The sequence below is a fragment of the Hermetia illucens genome, chromosome 3, assembly GCF_905115235.1.
Source record: "Hermetia illucens chromosome 3, iHerIll2.2.curated.20191125, whole genome shotgun sequence".
Lineage (NCBI taxonomy): Eukaryota > Metazoa > Arthropoda > Insecta > Diptera > Stratiomyidae > Hermetia > Hermetia illucens.
In genome coordinates, this window is record NC_051851.1 from 68,425,469 (window position 1) to 68,432,594 (window position 7,126).

The 7,126-nt window shown below is 37.7% G+C and overlaps 2 long non-coding RNA genes across 2 annotated transcripts; one reads left to right on the forward strand and one right to left on the reverse strand.

Moving 5' to 3' along the window:
• Positions 1-311: 311 nt before the first annotated feature.
• Positions 312-932, reverse strand: LOC119652922. Its single transcript, XR_005249617.1, has 2 exons — positions 776-932; positions 312-680 (listed from the first exon to the last, which is right to left on the reverse strand). It is a non-coding gene; the product is annotated as an uncharacterized LOC119652922 (long non-coding RNA).
• A 242-nt stretch (positions 933-1,174) lies between these two features.
• LOC119652923 lies at positions 1,175-6,338 on the forward strand. Its single transcript, XR_005249618.1, has 2 exons — positions 1,175-1,234; positions 6,100-6,338. It is a non-coding gene; the product is annotated as an uncharacterized LOC119652923 (long non-coding RNA).
• The last annotated feature ends 788 nt before the right edge of the window (positions 6,339-7,126 follow it).

The following is a 7,126-nucleotide window of genomic DNA, read 5'->3' on the forward strand; positions in this document are numbered from 1 at the left end:
TTTATTTTTCCTGAACAGCTCAGTTTTCAGGACAAAATCCATACGCCGTTAAAATTTCCTCAGTAATTTAGACTTAATTATTGCCACAGCAGGTGTTTTTGCTTGCAATATGCGGGGATGTCGTCCGAATCCATACCTTCAATTTGGATGTTTTTATGGCTATATTATACTATATATTCGAAACCTTTAGATTGCTGATTCATGAAGCTGGCTTGGTTTAACTATTAAAGGAATGACACCCGAAGAAAATAAGAAGATGAGTATTATCTATTGTGCCTCATAAATGAAGAATATAATGTGAAAACGCAATGTTAAAATTAAGTCCTCTGCGGAATCAAAACTATGCATTAGATGAGATTTCATAATTCAATATTTTCGCATTTTGCATAATTTATTCTGGCAATCACCTAAAATTAACCGTTAAGTGTGGTATTCATACCAAAAGTCACCATTATACCCAAGTTTAGTAACAATAGATATTTTTTTAAATTGTACACAACGTTTTCTTTTAATTTTATCCAAAACTATTTTCTGTCTCTTCAATTCACAGGTGGAGCACCATCATCAACGCCTTTATTTACAGCATTTTTCTTTTGTATCTGTTCCTTTGCATGGGCAATTGCAGCAAGCGTCACATTTGCATTGTACCGATCCGCACTTCTCTGCTGGGCACTTACAATCTGCGCAACAATTTGATAATGTAATAAGTTAGTGCATAAATGAAGTAAATAAATAAAAATGATTAAAAAAATGGTATGAAAATAGCTATGTTTACCTTTGCAGCACTTTGGGCAACCCATTGCGAATGGAAACTTTTTAGAGAATGAAAACTTGTTGATTTGAATCTCTGCGACGTTTACTTGAATTATACTTTTCTCAACCACCTTGAAATCTTATTTATACATACCTCATTAGATTTCCGTGTGCAATTCTGCAGCCGACTTTTCAGACAGCATAATTGTATAGGGTAAGCAATGCGTTATCTCCAATGATATGTTGCGATATTGAGCTTCGACAGAAAAGGGTATAACCCGTTGCTCACACTATACAACTAAGTCGTCTGAAAAGTCGGCTGCAAAATTGCACACGGAAATCTACTGAGGTATGCATAAATAAGATTTCACGGGGGTTGGGAAATGCATAATCAAAGTTAACGTTGCAGGGATTTATTTCAACGAGTTTTCTTTCTTTAAAAAGTTTCCGTCCACGATGGGTTGTCCAAAGTGCTACAAAGGTAAAAATATTTATTTTCGTTTCGTTTATACACTAAATTATTGTATAGATTGTAAGTGCCCAGCAAAGAAATGCGGATCAGAACAATGTAAATGTGACGCCTGCTGCAATTGCCCATGCAAAGGAGTAGATACCAAGGAAAAATGCTGTAAATAAGCTCATGGAATGATGGTGCTTCACTTCAGTTTGCTTTGTAAATTAAAAACACGGAAAAATATTTTATATAATGTTAAAAGGAAACATTGTATAACATTTAAAAAAATACATAATAATGTTTGGGTATACTAATGATTTTTGGTATGAATACCATACTTAGCTATTAATTTATTTATCAGGATAAATCGCGTAAATGAGTAAAAAAGTGAAAATATTGCATTATGAAATTACATTTCACGCCTATTTAGATTCCACAAAGGACTTAATTTTAACCTTGCGTTTTCGCACCATATGCTTAATTTATGAGACGCAATACACAATATCAAATGAAAGTTAATACTGCAACACCTATAAGAGGGAGATGGATGTCGCAATAGAAGCAGTCAACAGAGATCCTGGAGATGAAAAATCAACAAATGATCTTCACAATCACCTAAAGAACGTTATCATAAATACGACCACAAACATACTTGGCCTCAGCTGCAAGAAAAGTCGAAACATACAACATCGGAACATCATCGAATGTAAGCTAGCAACGGAACGGAAGAATACTGCATACCGAGTAATATTGCATTCTTAAAGGACGCGGGCACGCGCAGAGACTTATCCCGAACTCCGGCGAGCGGAAAGCGACTTCACAGACGGGAAAGGAAGCCTGGGAGAATCAACAGTTCTGTGAGCACGCAAAGTACTGGGAGAAACCGCACCAGGTAAGGAAGTTTTACCTACAAGTCAGCCTCAAGTCAGGATGAAGCCTTAGACACCTCGATGTTCATCCTGCTGAGACAAAGAGGGAAATCTGATTTCCAAAAGAATGAGCATATTGGAGCGATGGGTTGAGTATATTGATGAACTACTGAACAACCAAAACATCGGCGAGTTGAAGGACTCTCCAACTGAAGACGACGGACAAATACTGCCACCACCAAGTATAGAAAAAACAGTCCGTCATTATCTGTTCCATACATAAAAAGGGGGACATCACGCAGTGCAGCAATTTTAGAGGTATCACGTTGCTGAGTACCACTTATAAGATATTCTCCGTTATCTTATTAGGCCGGATAGCCCCATACGCCCACAACATCATTGGCCCATACCAAAGAGGCTTTACTCCAGGCAAATCAGCAACAGATCAGATTTTCTATCTGCGGCAAGCGATGGAAAAACTGTTGGAATATGGACATCAGTCGTACCATCTTTCCATCGACTTTAAAGCCACCTATGATAGCATAGCCAGGGTAAAGCTGTACACGGCCATGAGAGAATTCGGTATCCCGACGAAATTAATAAGACTGACTAGGCTAATTATGAGCCAAAAAGCAGTAGGATCACTCTCAAAACTATTCGACATCAACAATAGTCTACGACAACGCTTCAGGTATGAAAGATTTTGTTTAACGATGAGTGCATGATAGTTCCGCGTGTGCATAGTTAAAGATTCATCTCGACCCTACCACTTAAAGATTTATTTACAGAAAAAAAAAATACCTGTATGGCATTGCGGAAACCGGAAGCTGAATGGTTCAAAGGTTTTGTGTCATTCTTTTATAAAGCCATTTGAGGGGACATTTGTCCCATTAGTAGCTCGCACGTAATATACTCATATATTATGTGAGAATATCCACTTTCGCATGATATTAACATTCAAAGTTTTGAATTTGCAAAGAAGGGACAACTTTGACCAATTATAACTTTGTCAGTAATAGTACGATTTCCATCAAACTTAGTAGTATCATGCTCTATGTTATAGCCTAAATTGTTGCAAAATTCGTGGTCCTAGGATGAACTTAAGGGAGGTTTTTCAGCGAATTACGAGCGGGTGGTTGTAGTTCCCATAATATAGCCAGCTATAGGTATTGTATTTAAATCCCTCACGGCTTCCCTTGCTGTTCTGGGACTCTCACACAGATTCAAATCATGCAGAAATATATATAGCATTCTGCATAAGCGTTTGATGTTACGGAGAGCACAGTTAGATACTAGACAGCTACCACACCCCCCTTGCCCCTAAACGGGGGAAATCAGTGCGAGTATGCAGGATTTCAAATTGTTTTGTCCTTGAGCATGAGCGAGATGTAACAAAAATCCGATCAGCTGTGTTTGACATATCGCCCGGGCTTGCCAATGCATTAGTGAGATCGGCAAGTTTTTGCTTATGTATAAGTAAATACGTGATACAACTTTTTGCTATATGGGTGAGCATGGCAGTAGGACCAGAATACCAAAAGCTCACCGATCTCTCTCTTACCAATACGATTTGACGAAGATTATGCCTTTTCCTTGTTCAGCGTCTCTGATGTGTACAGCTAAGCTTCTGCAGCCCATTCGCAAGTGGGGTCATTTTAGTGTGGGTACTGCCTATAGTAGATCTATTGTGACGGAGAGTTCTCGACGGATTCTCCCACTAACCTACCATTGGTCACAGTATATCTAATAGGCAGTACCTACACTAAAATGCCCCGACTTGCAACTGCGTTGCAGAAGCTTATCTGTACACATTAGAGACGCGAAACAAGTACAATGCATAATATTCGTCAAATTGAACCCTAAGAAGTATATGATGTCAACATCATATAAAGTTGACTTATATGAACGGCGGGGTCCATGGGGACATTTTAGTTTTCTTTTTATGGCTTTCTGGCTGGCATCCGGATGACTCAAGTGGTTAGAGCTAGGTGGAAGGTCGGGGTTCAAATCTCACTGGTGGCAGAGGGATTTGTTATCGTGATTGGATGTCGGATACCAGTCGACTCAGCTGTGAATACCTACCTGAGTTAAATCAGGGTTATCATCTCGGGCGAGTGCAATGCTGACTACATTGCCTCCTACAGTGTACTGTAGTGCACCATGACGGTCTTGAATGATGTGTTCTAACATACTTCAAGGCCCTGATTCGATATGGATTGTTGTTGTTATTATTTTTTCGTTTTAATTATTTTTTAATAGACCTTGCGGGTAGTAACCAATATAATATACATGCGTGTACCTGGGTACTTGCGGTTTTTAATTTACGTGCATAACATATATATATATATGCTTTTATGCACCGAGTAAAGTGAAAATGTGTGAAGATCCTTTAGATCAATTTAATTGTGGATAGAGAGTTTCTCACATAAGATGAACACAAAACGTTTATACTCGATGCGCCCAGTTTTCCTTAAAATTGATAGAGCAGTAGCTTACTCCAAACTACAATATAGCTTTGTACTGATGAAGGGGGTAAGTTGCTTCCGAAATATATATCTACACTGAAAAATAAAAATTGTAGTTTGGAGTAAGCTACGGGTCTATCAATTTTAGGCTAGACTACAAATAGAAGACAATATCTAACCTCTTCCCGACTTGTTTTGGAGTCTCTTGATTCTACTCAAGTTCTCGACACGTCTGGTGTTTCCAGTACAGCGATTCCAATATAACTGATGTCAGAGGAATCACACCATTTATGAAAAAAAAAAACGCATCTCCTGGGCGTAAAAGAATCCGTTTACGATTTAAGAAATAGAACTGTCCTTCAGTCAAATCAGGGGACACTAAATACTTTTTCCTACCTAACTCGGTGAATCTCCCTTTCTGGTAAAGATGTGGGAATATATTCTTTGTCCACTTTTTATACAAAAACATAAACTTCTTTCATGCACGCTATTAGGTATTCCCCAAATAAAATTTGAAAATTCCAGGTTTATATTCAAAGAATTCACCGCCGTCCAATATTTTATAAAAATCCATGTCAGATCTAAGGTTCTCGACAATTGACAATTGAATTCCTTCAAGACACAGCATCTACTCTCTGGTCCAGCTATTCCGTTGCCAATCGATCAACCGATGCCGGCCCCGCTAATTATCGTTCCCGGTCCATGGCTTCGAACTTAAAAGTCCACGCCGGCTCAGCGTCAACAGCAACGCACACTGTTGTGTTTAAGTGTGCGGCAGGTCATTCCCCTAGCCCACGATCAACCACCTGCCTGCACCCAATAGTGTGCAATATGGACAAGTCTATGAGGGTGAACGTACGGTTTGCCTGGTCAATTCTGACTTGCACCATTGTCAAATTATAAAAAAATAGAATTTGAAATTTTTTAATTGAAATTGGACTATTTAACGAATAGAGACCAGTTGTTAGATTGCTTAAAAAAAATAAGTAAAATTAATTATTTGATATATTAAATATTGTATTTAAATGAAAGACGGGATAGGAATTATGAAATAGAGAGAGATAATTTACCATTTCAGTGTTTTCACCAAATATCATACATATATCATCATTGTGATTGGAAAACAATGCATCACTGCTCCAATTCTGCACTCATAGACAAAAGATGCTTTCTTTCTTATCCTTATTTCCTTGACTACCTAAGAGTAAGTTTTTACCTAGGTTAGTATTTTCAGTATAGAAAGCTACTGATATACTTATCTGTTGTAGTTCAATATCTCAGCATACCATTGGAGATAACTCATTGCTTATACTATACAAGTAGGCTGTCTGAAAAGTCGGCTGCAAAATTGCACCCGGAAATCTAATGAGGTATGTATAAATAAGATTTCATGGGGGTTAGGAAATGCATAATTCAAGTAAACGTCGCAGAGATTCAAATCAACGAGTTTTCATTCTCTAAACATTTTCCGTTCACAATGGGTTGTCCAAAGTGCTACCACCAATTTTTTAATAACTTTGTTCTATTTACTTCATTTGTACACTAACTTATTGTATAGATTGTAAGTGCCCAGCACAGAAGTGCGGATCAGAACAATGCAAATGTGACGCCTGCTGCAATTGCCCATGCAAAGGAACAGATACAAAAGAGAAATGCTGTAAATAAGGTCATTGATGATGGTGCTTCACTCCAGTTTTTTTTGTGAATAAAAGATACGGAAAATTATTTTATATAAAGTTAATTGTATAAAATTAAAAAAATATATATAATAATAATTTTTGGATATACTAATGATTTCTGCTATGAATACCATACTGAACTGTTAATTTATTTGTGAGAATAAATTCTGGAATTGATTAAAAAAGTGAAAATATTTAATGTCTACTTACATTCTACAGGTGACTTAATTTTAACCTTCTGCTTTCATATCATGGACTTTAGTTGTGACCCAGAATACCCATGATATTATATTTTGTTGGAATATTATTCTTTCTCTTAGAATAGAGTTACGTGAAAACAACGTGGATTCTGGGTCACCTCGAGCAGCAGACGATACTTACTTAGGACCCGGTTATGATCAGTCAAGGACAAAAAAGAATGTACTGAAAAAGGCGGCATTTATAAGATCTCCTGTCCAGACTGCGACAAGATTTACCTAGGGCAAACAAAAGAACTAGTCCACACCAGGATATTAGAACACTTAAAGGAGGCCGAATCTGCTAAAAATAAGAATAACCCACATATAAGGTCCGCGGTGGCCAGACACATAATAGAGCAGGGACACCATTTGTCATTGGACAACGTCAATATCTTGAGGGAGGAGAACGACGTTAGGAGACTAGATTCCTACGAGAGTCTCTACCTCCCGAAAATTCCCCACGGAAAAAGGTTAAACACGGACATGGGCAACAACTTTTCCACCTTGGTGGAAGTTTAAGGAGAAGAATAGAAGCCTAATTGAGATATTATAATCACAAGAACAGGTATAAAAACCTAAATGGGCGAACATTTTTTCAGAAGATAAAAACACGGATGAAGGCGCAGTTGGTCCCCGAAATACACATTTGTTCAAATTAGATACTTTT